This window comes from Falco peregrinus, chromosome 13, assembly GCF_023634155.1.
Source record: "Falco peregrinus isolate bFalPer1 chromosome 13, bFalPer1.pri, whole genome shotgun sequence".
Classification (NCBI taxonomy): Eukaryota; Metazoa; Chordata; class Aves; order Falconiformes; family Falconidae; genus Falco; species Falco peregrinus.
Genome location: NC_073733.1, coordinates 24,606,186 through 24,620,268, shown reverse-complemented (window position 1 = coordinate 24,620,268; position 14,083 = coordinate 24,606,186). Strand labels below are relative to the sequence as shown.

Below are 14,083 nucleotides of genomic sequence, written 5' to 3'. Positions count from 1 at the left end.
TACTATTTTCTTTAAAAATAAAATTATAGTAGATACAGAAAAATGACTCAAAAGTATACTGATGTTTAATTCAGACATTTCTTCACTGTTTTTTACAGAAAACTCGACACGTGTTATAAAGAGTGCCATCTGACACATTAGTTTATATAAAAAAAATTACATAGGTAGTAACGTTGTGTATTTTGTCAACTTTCGCATTTTTGTCATCACAGTACCCAAAACATCCATCAATGGGTTAAAGCAGTCAACCTGCATCATCTCTTTCTTGCAGGTGATAAAACTCATTCAGTATTTCATAAAGTTGTCCAGCTGGCAGGGGAAACCTGGAGACACGAGAGCAGGTGGAAGTCGGTAAGGACTGACACTGGGGTACCTCTGCACCACGCAGTGCTGGGCCCTGCACCCAAGGGTGTGGAGGTGCTGGAGCGCATCCAGAGGAGAGTGGCTGAGCTGGCCAAGGGCTGGAAGGTATGTCCCATGGGAAACAGCTGAGCACGCTGGGTTTGTCTCGTTTGGAGAGGAGGTGGCTGAGGGATGACCTTGTTGCTCTCCGCAGCTTCCTGAGGAGGACACATGGAGTGGGAGGTGCTGAGCTCTTCTCCCTGGGATCCAGGGTCTGGACACCTGGGAATGGTTCAAAGCTGCACAGGGGGAGGCTTAGTCTGGACATGAGGAAGCATTTCCTTAGAGAGAGGGTGGTCAGACATTGGAACAGAGAGCTGGTCAATGCCGCAAGCCTGGCAGTGTTTAGGAGGCATTTGGACAATGTCCTTAATACTACACTTTGACTTTTGGTCAGCCTGAGGGGGTCAGGCAGCTGGACAGGATGGTCATTTTAGGTCCCTTCCAACTGAAACATTCAATTATAAAAAATATGCGTGCAACATGCTTTATGAAACAAATGGCATTAAAAGAAACACTAACGACCAACGGAGGAGAGCTCCAAACAAAACGTGTGAGCGGGTCGCGCCGTGGCCCCGCGCCCCGGGGCGCCCCAAGCCGTGGGACGGGCTGTACACCCCCGGGAGCTGGAATGGGAACGGGCTCGTTCTGCGCTCCGCGGGGCTTCTGGGCCTTCGGAACGGGCTCGGGCCGCGCTTGCATGGCTCTTCCCCGGGCTGTGCCGGCCCCTCACCTGCGCGGTCCGGGCGCCGGTGCGGGCTGTGGGGGGAGCTGGGGGCTGCGGCGGGCCGGCGACAGCCGCACGGCAGCCCCGAGCTCCGGGCGCGCCCAGTCTTTAGCGGTCAAGTTTAGACAGAGCTCAAAGCACTTGCAAAGCGGGTTTGTTACCCCGGCGGCGCCCCGGAAGGCGGCGCCCCAGGCTCCGGCCGCTCATCCCGTCCCGTTCCAGCCAGGGGCCCAACCGCGCCCGGACTCGGTCCCGCTCCACCCCCCTATCCGCTCCTGCACCGGCACCGCCTCCCCCCCCGCCGCCTGGCCGGCCCCACGGCGGGCACGAGCAGGCGCGGCCGCGCCGCCGCCGGGCGCAGGCCGCGCGTGCGCTGCCTCCGGGAGCGCGCGGGGCGCCGCGAGGAGCCGGGCGCCTGCAGCAGCGGGGGCCGGGCGCAGTTGCTAGGCGACGGCGCCCGGGCAGCGGTGTTGGCCCGGCTGAGGCGCAGGCAGGGATGAGGCGGCGGCAGCGGCCCCCGGGCTCCCGCCGGCGCTGAGCCCCACTCCCGCGCTCTCCCCTACCCCGTCCCGCCCTGGCTGCGCTCCTCCGCGCCCGCCCCCTCCCCTCGGCCAGGCCTGCCCTTCCCCCTCCATGCGGCGGGAGCGGCCGGCGTGGGGCCCGTGCCGCGGCCGCGCCGAGCCCCGCCGCCCCGCGCCTCTCCGCCGCCAGGCCCCGCAGGCAGCCGCGCGCGGTTTCTGCAGCGACGACAGCGGGTGAGGCTCCGGCAGGAGGAAAGGGCCCAGGGGCTGGGGTGGGTGGAGGGGCCGGGGGGCGCCAGCGCAGCGCCCGGGCGGTGACGGAGCCCCCTCCTCCCCGGCGGGGGGGAGTCGGGGGAGGGGGGCTGCGCGCGGGGGGAGGCCGGCAGGGCGCCCCCTGCCGGCCTGCCGGGCGGCCTCCAGGCCTGGCAGCGGTGGAGGCGCGGCCTTCCGCCGCTCCGCGGGCCCGGCCTCTGCCGTGATCGGCCGCCGCCGCCGCCTCTCCCGTCCCCGCCGCGGCACCCGTCGCCTCTCCTGTCCCCGCCGCGGCACCCGCCGCCCTGTGTGCATGGGGGAGGGGCGGCCGCCGGGCCCGGCGCCTCCTCCCGCCAGCGCGGCCGCTGCCCCTGGCGCGCCGCGGCCCGGCCCGCCGCAGGTGCTGCCCGGCGGTGGCGAGGGGCCTGCGCGGGGGGTTGCGGCGCGGCCCTGGCGGCTTTGGGCAGCAGCGCTTGGGGCCCCGGGGTCGCTGTAGCGGGCGGCGGAATGGGCTTGGGCGGGGGGCGCGGCAGCGGGGAGCTGGCCTGGTTGCCTTTAGTAACTGGAGTGCCGGGAGGGGCTGCGAAGGCTCCGCTGCCGGGCTGCCTGAGAGCGCCGCCGGCGCCTGAGCCCGAGGGTGGCAGGAAACTTGCGCTGGGGACAGCAGGGTGCGGAGAGAAAGAGATCACTTTGTAGGGGGTGCCTGGCGATCGCCGCTCGCATCCTTCCATTGTGCTTTGTAGTGCAAATGGGAATCAGCAGCTGGATGCTTACCCCAGTATGCGTGAGGTTTAAGATTCTTTTTCTAATCAGTTCATTTTAATGCGTTATTTTTCGTAGCAGCCTGCTTTTCTAATTGTCATTTAGTCATTTACAAATTACATTTGGCAAGGGCTGTGTATTTCCTTTGCAAGTTAGCAAGCAGAAAAATTGAATCAGAAGCTATGTTGTGTCTTATGGAGTTGATAAATGTGGATCAACATTAATTTGTGTTTATTAAGATATATGTGATGATGCTTACTTTTTTAAAAATCCTGCCATGTGTTTCAGTGATTATCATGTATTGTCATAAATGGGAAGGCAGAACAGAAAGAAAATTACAATACTGATCGTTTGTGAGCTTCTGTTATGCATGCCAGTAGTTCTGAGTGCCTGGGATCGTGCAGCATTCCCCATCCATCTGATTTCTTATGCTTGGTATGTTTGTTTATTGGAATGGACATGTCTGTCAAGCAGTCATCTTTGTATAGAGGGTATCCTTTGTTGATGATATGTATCTTTTGCTTGCCAGGCGTTATAAATGAGCTATGTGGTATGTAGAACTGGAAGGTGTATTTCACAAGTGTAGCTGATGTCACTTGTAAAATTATCTTTGCTTCTTGCTGGAAAAATTGGGTTAGTGGGAATGTCAAGGTCATCCTCAAATTTAGAGCAATTTATCTGCTGTTGGAATATGTCTTCTCTTCTTCACTGTCATGTTTTCCGTATATATCGATCCTGACATTTTCTGGACCTATGACCTCTTTGTCTCCTAAAATGATCTAATGCTTGGCACCTTGTAATAGAAGCAATCTATAAAGCTTGATGAGTCAATTTCTTTGAATGACCTCTTTAAGATGTGTTAAACAAAACAAAAAAAAAAGAAAATGTAACTGCACCTAAACTCACTGGTTGGAAAGAATGGAAACAAAAGGTGTTAAAGAGGGTGAATGGATACCAATGACACTTTATATGCAGATGAACTAGTCAGAAAGTTAATTCTTACTCTCAGCTGCTGTGAATGAGGTGAGTTCTGGCTTTCTGTTCTTTGATCTTTCTGGATGCCTTTTCCAATGTGAATTATTCTATTGTAGACATTTACTGGTTGTGACTTTCCTAGCTACTTTACAATTTGCAATGGAAATGTAATTTTGTTAAATACTTATAATTCTACTATAGATCTGTGAATAATAGAAATAAAACAAATTACTTCTGTCACTTGCCCTGTGCTACTATTTATATCAAGAGTAGGAAGCACTGGAGCTTTTGGGAATAAGGAAGGCAGCATGTAAGTTCAGTTTTGGAAGCAGGGCATGGAAAGTTGAAGAAATGTAATTTATAAGCTCAGAACTAAGTTTCCAAGTGTTGTCACACTGTAAATTAATTTGATGTATTGATTGGCCCATCTCATAATGTAAAAATAATATAAATGGATGTAATGCTGCCTAGACCTTACACACATCCATGAGAACACTGTCTTCTTTTGATCATGGAATCTGCCAGACATAAAGGTCCTTGAAGAATGTGTATATGGCTGGACAAATACATATTTTTATATCTATAAACTTACATTTTTTGTAAGTTTGCTGTAAAAAGGCTGGGTTTTTTTCTTGGCATTGTAAATTAAAAGCCTGTAATAATTCTGGTATTTAAAAAATTCTTTACATCTGTTAATGTGTGGGTTTTTTATTTCCTGTGAATTGTCCCTTTTTGTTGACAAGCTATATTTGATATGATATATTCATGGTAACACAGATAATTCATCTGGAAGTAAGAATACCATGACCACCGTTACAGATCTAGGCTTTCTGATGCCATGATATGTAGCATTGCATTTGAAATATTTCAGATTTAGGAAATGTTTTGGGAAGTGCAGAGCTAAGCAGTACAGCATTTCCTAAGGTGTACTTTTATTGTTCTGAGGTGAACGATTTGTTAATGAGACTGGCCATAATGAGAAAAACTCTTCATTAGCTGGCAGTTTTGCTTCAAATATATACATTCTTTCTACATATATACAAAAAGTACTTAAGCTAAGTGTCTTTGAGTTTAAAGGTAGCTATTGTATTTAATTTTCTTACATGAATTGTTTTTGACTTTGCTTGCTAGCAAAGCGGGTTAAATCACTCTGTCAAAATAAAACCTAGGCTTTACATGGCCTGTTATGGACCTCTTCCAGAATTTCCTTAGAATCTCATGGTACAGTATAACTAAAGCCTTTTACAAATCCTAGCGTAGGCCAAAGCACTTGTTGGTTACGTAGCTGAAATAGTAGAGTTCCTTTTCCACATTCAGTCCATCTGGAAAGAGTCCCCTCATCAAATAATCTGTTCTGATTATCTGATTTAACCTCTATTTCAGTTGTCTGGAGAGGAATGCTGCAACAGGGACAGAGTATCAACTGTAGGATAAAGCCAAAAGTTTAGACTAATTATTTTTAGTAGGAAAGAAATTTAACATACATGCTCCTTTAATGAGCCCACAGACACCTCAGCCGAATCGCATAAAGTCAAAACTAAGTCTGAGGATTTAGAACTAAAACCCATGTGCAGTTGTCCCCTCTGACCCACCCTGCCGCCTTCTTTTTTTTTTTTTTAAGATCAGACACTACTTTCAGACTCCGCCAAGTGTTTTCCCTTTTCCGATTTCTAGGTTGTCCTGATTTAAAAAATTAATAAACCCCCACCCCTAAAACAAAATAACCCAACACACCAAAAAAAATCTCCCTCTCTCAGACCTAGTCCTATATATAGATCTCCCTTTAGAAAGGGAGAGGTGAAGTTGCTGGAGCGTAGGGATTTGCTATTTTCATTTTTGAAAGCAAAGCAGTAGGTCTTTTTTCTCATCTTCTTGAAGATGACTTTCCAGCTTCTTCATCTTGGAGATGAGCAGTGTTGTCATGGTAAGAATGAGGGAATCTTAGAATAAAAGAAAAATTAGTTTGGATCAGACTTCAGGAGGTCATCTAGTCCAACACCTTGCTTAAATCAGACCTAATTAGCGATGGATTGGCTTTGTTTTTGCAAAAGCAAGGTAACAGGTGTGAAATACCAAGGTCACAAGATGCCTTTAAAGCTTTTTTTGCAGCTTTCCATAAAGGTACTGTTTCATGCCTACTGAGTGAGGTGTCTCTCTCTGCTTCTGGCATTTTTTTAGTAACTTCTAATGTGGTGGTTCTGGTTAATCAGAAGGCATATGTGCTAAGAGCTGAGTACATCCTGCCTCTTGTTGGATGGCATAGCATGTAAGGGTCCACCCGGTGCACTGAGACATTTAGAAACAGAATACCCTTTGTTTTTCAGGTTTCTGAAAATTGCTTCTGCATGAGATTTTTGGTTAAAGGAACGTTTGGTTTAGTCTGTCAAAGTAGTGTTCTAAATACTCAATTACAAAATTAGAATTAGTGTAAGTTAAGATGATAAGATGCATCACATCCTTGATGTGTCTTTGACTTAGCTGCAATCACATTTTTTTTCCTTCCCAGAGCATTAATGAGTCATGTAGATCTGCAGAGTAGGTAGTACCAAACAGCCTTCTATCAGAACGTGGATTAGGAGAATGAGTGTATTGCTTTGGGTTTAGATCTGAACACATAATCTCACTTTATAAGGAAGTGCTAATAAGTCATCTTTTAAGGGATTACACTCCTGCTCCAGTTTTATGTAATGCTGTTAGCTGAAGTGTAAATGTTGCCTTGCAGGGACAGCAGACTTTTTTGAGTAGCATTAATGCTACCGGTAGCTGCTTAAGTTATTAGAAAGAGAAAGCTGGTGGAAAGAGATATTATATTATTGTTAGAACAGCTTTTTTCCAATGTGTGTTTACTGTCTACTTTTTTTTTTTTTCTGTCTTAGGAAGTATAGTCGAGTACCTAAGGCAATAGAAATATTCCATTTCCTTCCCTTCAGAAGTCTGGCCTGTACTTTATACTTGTCTGTGCTTGGTACTACCTGCTCTTTCTAGGTCAAGAAATCTGTTAACTCCATATGCAAATCAGGTATCTTAGGAAACTGCTAAAATGCCGGTTCCTCTATTTATAATTCGAATTATGTCCATCCTGTCCCTTTGAATTCGTACTTACGAGTGTGATAAAATAAATGAAGTTTGAGCTCAGATGTTTAAATTCTATACTACCTTTGTGTTTCTCTTCAGTTCACACTTGATTTGTTGACTCTCACAAGCAAATATAAGTCCTCTATTTATGTGACATGCCTGCAACATGCTAGACAGCTTGCTTTTATGTATAGTCTAATACTGGTATCAGTGATCATTTGAAGTAATTACTGAAATAAATTTGAAGTACGTCAAACACTGAGGTGGTACTGTGTTTTCTTAGTACAATTTATCAGTTTAACAAAGCTCCACAGTATGCTAAGAAGGAGGCAAAAATGGATAACTTCTTACCAGGTTTTCTATTCTATTGTATTGTTTCTGTTGTATATTTGAGTTAAATCCTGTAGACATCACCAAAGCAAATGACTTCCTTGCAAATTCAGACTTGGTAAAGGCTGTAGATTTGGGCCTAGGGGTTCACTGCATAGTTGCTCAGCAAAATGTGTTGTTAAATGTTTAATGTTGCAAATCTACCGTGACCTTAGTGTTCAGTAGGTTTTATTTTGGATTTTCAGAAGTGGCTGTGGTTTCTCAAACTTCTAGCTAATGGAAATGTTTTCTCTTGTTTTCATGTGTTTCTTTTCCTGGCATTGTCTGAAATAGTCTCCAGGTTAATTTCTGAATCCTTTGTGAAAGGTTAGCCGTGGAAAAGTGCCACAGGTGTTTAGTCATACTCTTTAAACTTCTCAGACAATCCTGCAGGGCAGATCACTAGTGTTTGTACGGTGCTACAGTTTGAACAGAGTTAGAAAAATTAAGTTGTGGGCACCTTCTCTGAGGTCTTGTTTCTGACACAGCAAAGTGCTACACTTTTCTGTTTAGTGTCTTGCTTGTTAGGGAGAGGTTGAGCATAATAGCACAGTAACTTGGTACCATTTCTGCTGAGCAAGGAAGTTTTCATCAGGGTCAGCCAAAAAAAGATCTGTAACTTTGTAGCCTGCTGAACTCATGGCAGATATGGGGAGTTTATTGTCTTGGGATTTTTAAAGTCTTGATCACTAGAATTGTTGGAGTATTTAGGATAATTTTGCTCATATAAAAAGACCATAAGAAGGCAGAGTTGTGCTCATGAAGCTTCACAGTCTGGGAAGTAAGTGGTGGCATTTGGATGTATTTCAGCTGAATGTCTTGTCATTGCTGAATGACGTTGTTGTTGCTCTGTGATACCTTGTTCAGTAGTCCAGCCAAACACCAGTTGGTTGCATTCAGCAACATTGAAATGGAAAGTGAGAAACTGAGGTCCTTAGGGAGGTAGTTGCATGTGTAAGATGCTTGTATAGGATGTTTTTGTCTACTATGATGGTTCTTTCTTGACTTCCTGTTGCAGGGTGTTGTTCTCCTTTGCACAGGTGCAATTTTATTTTTTTTTTAGATGCCCTATAAACTTGATCTGTGTTTAAAACCAAACATTTCTCCCCTAACTACCCCCTCAAAAAAAAACCCAACCCACCAAATCACTTTTCCAGCTGGCATGCATGACCCCAGTCAACCTCTTCATACTGTAGGGAGAGTCATGGACAAGTACGTCCCTAGCTTAGACATTTTGGTTAAGAGCCTGTTGCAGGATTGCATGAATCTAGGTTTTCATACCCATGGATACTCTCATCAGATTTGAAAATTAACTGATCTGCTTGCACAGTAGCTTACCTTACATCATTGGCGGTGACCCTGAATTTCCGTGGTTCTTGTATAGCATTAATTATTTGTTTTAAACTGAGCCAACTGTAGTAAAAGCAGGGACAGTGGGCTAGAAGTTGGTAAGGAAGAACAGCTGTGTAATGTAAGTTTTTGCAGCATTTGGGAAGGAAGATCTCTATTCCACTTCTCAAAATTGGTCTGTGAAATGTATCAAGTGATACATTGACAGATTCAGAACTTTTGTGTGTGTGTGTATATATATATATATATATGCATATCTGTCTATGTTTGTGTGTGTGTGTGTATGGTGGGGTTTTTTCCATCATTGTTCCGTGTAGAGAGGACGTGTAGGCACAAAAAGATACAGAAGGTCAGAAAGGTAAAGCTTAGTCGTATTTCTAAAGTCATTGCTAGTTCTATATAATCTGCATGTGGATTCCTCAAATTCAGTCCTCTCTGCACAGCTGAACCCCTTCTGCTGTTAGAACTCAACATTTGTTTAGAAAGAATATCCCCTTCAGGGCTGGGTGGTGATGATGATTGCATCTTCCTCTGCTCTTTGCCTTTGTAACAGAAGTGTGCTAAGTTACATTCCTTATTGTTCTACTCCGAAGGCCGTTAAGGGAAGGAGAGACACATGCAGAAACACAAATAGCAGATTTGCTTTTCTTTTAAAATACAACATCTGAATTGACTCGGAAAGGAGGCAGCTTTTAAATAAAAATCATTATTAACCATAGCCACCAGGCTACTTTTCAATTACACTTTCAATATTCATTTTAAGGACAAGGTGTTCCCTGCTGGTGTTACCTGCTAGTACTTTACTTTAGACTTAATGTATATCAGTGTTTTATTTCAGAGAAGTCATGAGCAGAAAAAAATTAAATGTTTTTCTTGATGTTGTTCTAAGTTTGGCTTGATATACAATTAGGCCTTTGATTTGTGTAAATGTAAAGTTTCTCTGTTCATCAAAATGACAGCGTTGAAACTTCTCATTAATGTGTTGAGACTGACGTTGCATGGTAAGTAGAAAAAATCCATTAAGCTGAATCAAAATGCTGTCATTTATATGGCTCTAATTATCAAGGGACTAAAAACTCTGATCTGCCATTCTAATGCTTCTGTTAAAAATGCTATTTGACTTAGTGCATACTCTGGGAATACTGGTTATACATGTCTCTAAATGGATAAATTAGCTGCAGATCTGTGCTCAGGCCTTTGTTGTAGACCATCTCTTCTAGTATGGAGAAACAAGTTGGTTTAATTTATTAGAATAAAAAGTACAAAAAATATTTGAACATATGTTCATTTTAAATGTCTTAAATAAGAGTATTCCTTTTAAATAAGGAGGACTCCTCACTCCTCGGTGAGCGAAGTACTGTAAGTGATGTTAATGCCAGGTATCTGCACCAAAAGCCAGCTGCTTTTGTCTTGGTTGAAGCCTGACATACTTGTTTTCCTTCACTGAGCGACTAGTATGTATCTTGGATTTTTTATGGAAGCTACGTCACACTATATATGCTATACATCTGTTAATGATGTTTATATGAGTGTTGTTTGCTAAATATAAAAGCTCTTAGAACAGTCTTAATAAAACTCTGTAAAATACAATTTTAAAAGGAATAAAAGGACAGAATTCTTTGTTCCAGATCCTGCTAGGTAAATTCAGAGTGCTTGTTCACATGATCTTGTTTACATTGCTGAGAGATGCATTTGAAACTGACTACTAATTATGAATATTGTATTTTTGCAAAAGTATCACATTTTGGGGTCACTTTAATTTCAAAATGGTCGACTTAAATAGCAAAAATTTCTACAAAGCCTATTTTATCCTGTTTTCCTACAGTCTTGCAACACTTGACACAGTAATTGAAAATTAAATATGCTAAGCTACCATATATGTTACATGTTGAAAATAATTCATTCTAAGTTTCAAACAATTAATTGGTGAAAGTGATTAATTCCTGTTGAATTACAACATATGTATTATTATGGTATGCATGTGTAAATGGTAATGTATTCCTCTTATCTCTGTTTAAAATAATGATAAATATGGAAATCTACTGGTTCAAGGTACAAAAATACACGGGCAAAACACTACAAATCACCAACCCTTTTTATTTTTATTAAGGACAAAGCGTAATTGCATGTAATGTCATGCAGCGCAACTCTTCCATTTTTTAAATCCATTCTGAAATACCCAAACATTAATTTTAGAGTATTTTCTGCTTTTCTTCAGCTGTGAATGTGTCCCAGCAGATATGTACCACCTAAGTGTATAATTGGGATGAGAAAAAGCTACCGTTTTTATTTGTGACTCATATACTTGGTCAGCTGCTTTCTCAGTAGATAAAATAGTTCAGTATCTCAGAAAATATTCACAGCAACAGGCAGTAATGTGTAATATCTCTCCTGCTCCTGAAATCAGATTCCAACAAGAAGGTTGTGTCCTCAGTGCCATGACACCACCAATGTTGAGTTGTGTCACTTTTTTCATGAGCACTGTAGAAACGTGTTTTTCAAAATTAAGGGCTAATCCAGAGTTCAGTGCCATCTGTACATCTTGAGCTGCTCTTTGTCTATGTTTCCTGACAATAATTACTGCCTAATAAATACTGTTCTGTCACATTCTTGAAGACTTGTGCAATGCATTTCGGGTTGTTTGTTTTGGGGGTTTTTTTGTTCCACAGGCCCAAATTTTAATGTCCTTAAAATGACAATTAGTCATGTCTTGGGGAAGTTTTTAAAGATCACAAAAACATGCTCCGAGAACGTGTCTTTAGAGTAACCACTAGTCTGTGCTGCAGCACACGGCGGCGTTGGGAACCTCTTGGATGCAGTGTCTCTGAACACCGAATTGTTTTTGAAAAGATTTTTCTTTGTCTCTACTCATATTGTTTCCATGGATTTAGGCTCTTTAATTTACCATAATCGGTGTGTGTGTGACCAGGAAGTTGTCAGCTTTTGTGTTAATAGGCTTTTACACTGCACTGTAAACACGAGGCCTAATTGTAGGAGGTGTATAGTACACGAGCCCTACCTGTTTGTTTATTTGTGAAGATGGTAGAATGGGTTTCATTCATTCATGCGTTGTAGAACGAGTAACCTGGGATTGTGCTAGGTTTACGCAGTTTGTGTTTCAAGTCCATGTTGTTATGATTTTGTTGCTCTTTGTGCCTGAGCTAGCTACGTGAAAATTAGTTTGGGTGTATGTCTTTGTGTATTTCAGTCAGCTTCTGATGATGTAGAAATAGCCATAGCAATCAAGGACTTGGCTATTGTTTAGGATAGCCTTCTTCCAGAAAGATGCCTCTTCGGATATGCCTGTCTTACTGAGAAAATTCTATACAGAGGAGCATGCTAATTATAGTTTGGTAAATGAAGAGTAAAGAGAGATTGTACAAACAATTCTCCCGCTGCTTAAAATAAATACTATAGGGTCATTGTTATATGTATTTGTTATCCAGGTGAGAGAGACATTTGAAAAAATACTTGGGTTGGGTTTTGTTTTGTGTTAGTATCTGCAATTACAGAAAACAAGTAAAACTGCTTTTAAAGGTGATGCAAAGTTGATGAAAGGAGTTAATAAAATCTTTTTCATTTAAAGGTTGTTCCTCATAATAGACGTGTGCATCTTATAATTGCCCCTTTGAAAGAGCATGGCTCAGAGCACACTGAGATGGTGGAAAGATAGTGTCATAACAGACCAAAAGAAATTGTTCAATCTGTTCATTCACCCTGTCTTCTGATTCTTTGGTCCTGATGAAATGAACAGGCTTTGAATAGAGTATTTCTAGCACCAGCTCTTTGATAGTCATTGTCATTTGTATAGTAATTGATAAGTAATTCCCAAGTGTTTTTCACAAATACTACAGCACTTTATTACTGAGCAGACAATGTCCTTCTGCTTAATACCAGCAAAATTAAATAAGATACTTTCAGTTTGATCCTTTATTAACAAGATACTTATAATCTTGCCTCACTCTCTCCTCTGAATCACATCATCAATTCTACTAGTCAGTCGTGACTGTCCTGTAAGAGGTGTTTAGTAAGAAAACTTGGTTGCTTAGCAGTGAACATAATGAGAATTAAAAATTTAAAGCTGCAGTGTACATATTCCTGAGTAGTTATATCTTCAAATCAGAAATTCGTAATAGCTTTCTTTTCTTTCTTTAGGCATGTGTTCGTATTAATCTGTCTTAGAATGTAACTCATACGAAAGAGACACCAACATTTCAGTGATACAGTGTTACTGTTTGAGATCTGTGAGATGAGCTTTTATTCTGTCTGAGAAAATTTGGAGGCACACTCATTTCTCAATTTTGTAGATATCAGCAGAATCAGCCATTACTCAAATTATTTATTGTTTTCATGTTTGTTCTGATTTTGCTTCTAAATGTTGCATTTTTTAAAAAAAATTACTCCTGTGTGATAATGCCTTAAGCTTCTATACTAACTAAAGCACATAGTATAAGCAATAACACACACAAAAAAAGTGGAAAAGTTCTGTAAGGGTAGTTCTATAAACTGATTATTAATGCTTTTTTCCAGTAGCTGTTTTCTGTGCATGTAAGGGCAAAGTGAACATGAAGGCAATGAAGTAACAGAATTCTCAATGGATCACCTATTGCCTCCAGAAATAGAGCAATCAACTAAGATAACCCTGTCCAAAGACTTTGCTTGAAAGCTGTCATTTTATTCTACATGATGCATGAATTGCTTGTGCTAGATTAAATGTCATCCATACTTCACTCTTGTGCTAATCAGTCAAAAACTACCTTGATGAAGATACGTGTTTGCAGGCTAACTTTATAAGCAGAGTTGAGATTATCACTTTGTCTCTTCACTTTATCCTTCTCCTTCCATCCTTCTTCCTTCTGTAAAGGGTCCCAGAGTCTCATCACCGTTTCCTTTCAGTCTTTATTCTATACCATGTTATTGGGGAGTTAATTCAAATGGCTTGAACTGTTTATTTGTTTCACACAGTTCTACATCTATAGATCTTCTCTCCTCTTACTGAAACTTCTGGATTGAATAGAATTTTACATTCCCCCTAAATGTTCAGCTTCTAATTTAAACTGAAAATGGCTGAAATGCTGCTTTTATTTCTCCTGGATATGTGGGCCCGAAATCTAGGAGTCCTTTTAGACTTGGCTACCTTCTTAGACACGTGCAGCCAGACTGGTTCTGAGATTTCTCACTGTTTTATGACCAGAGAGATGGCTGAGACTGAGCCTTTTGTTTCTGTGAATCCACAAAAACATTTACACAGGCTCTCACTTTATTTTGAGATCCTTTTCAAAGCTGCTTATTTGGCTGTGTATGTGTATGTTTGTACACATGCATATTAAACGCATATCTTCTTTCCCCCTGCCCCTTTAAAACCTCTCCATAAACTCCCTTCATGTGCCCACAAAGTACTACTACCTTGCGAGGGTGTCTGGACAAACAGTGAACTGAAGCAATACGAAAATGTTTCATGTAGTCTTTCTGATATTCCAGGTTTTGCTTGTTTAGTCCATCCATAGCCTGTCATCTTAATTCTAGATCCTGTTTTCTTATGGGCAGGGACTATATAGTTAGAATAGAACAGGAGCTGATTGAGGTCCCTAGATACACAGCTGTACTACCACTGCCAGGTAATGTAAACCAGAAAGAAAAGAAATCCTTC

At 42.3% G+C, this 14,083-nt stretch overlaps 1 protein-coding gene across 4 annotated transcripts in view; it reads left to right on the top strand.

Moving 5' to 3' along the window:
* The first annotated feature begins 384 nt into the window (after window positions 1-384).
* ZC3H12B (zinc finger CCCH-type containing 12B) overlaps window positions 385-14,083 on the top strand; it is a 35,075-nt gene continuing 21,376 nt past the window's right edge. The window contains exon 1 of one of the 4 annotated variants that reach the window (XM_055818278.1): window positions 385-468. The gene's annotated coding sequence lies outside the window, so the exon portion shown is untranslated. Of the gene's footprint in view, window positions 469-1,017; window positions 1,885-14,083 lie in introns of those variants that run through there. The other 3 variants (XM_055818281.1, XM_055818282.1, XM_055818279.1) reach the window with 3 other exon arrangements.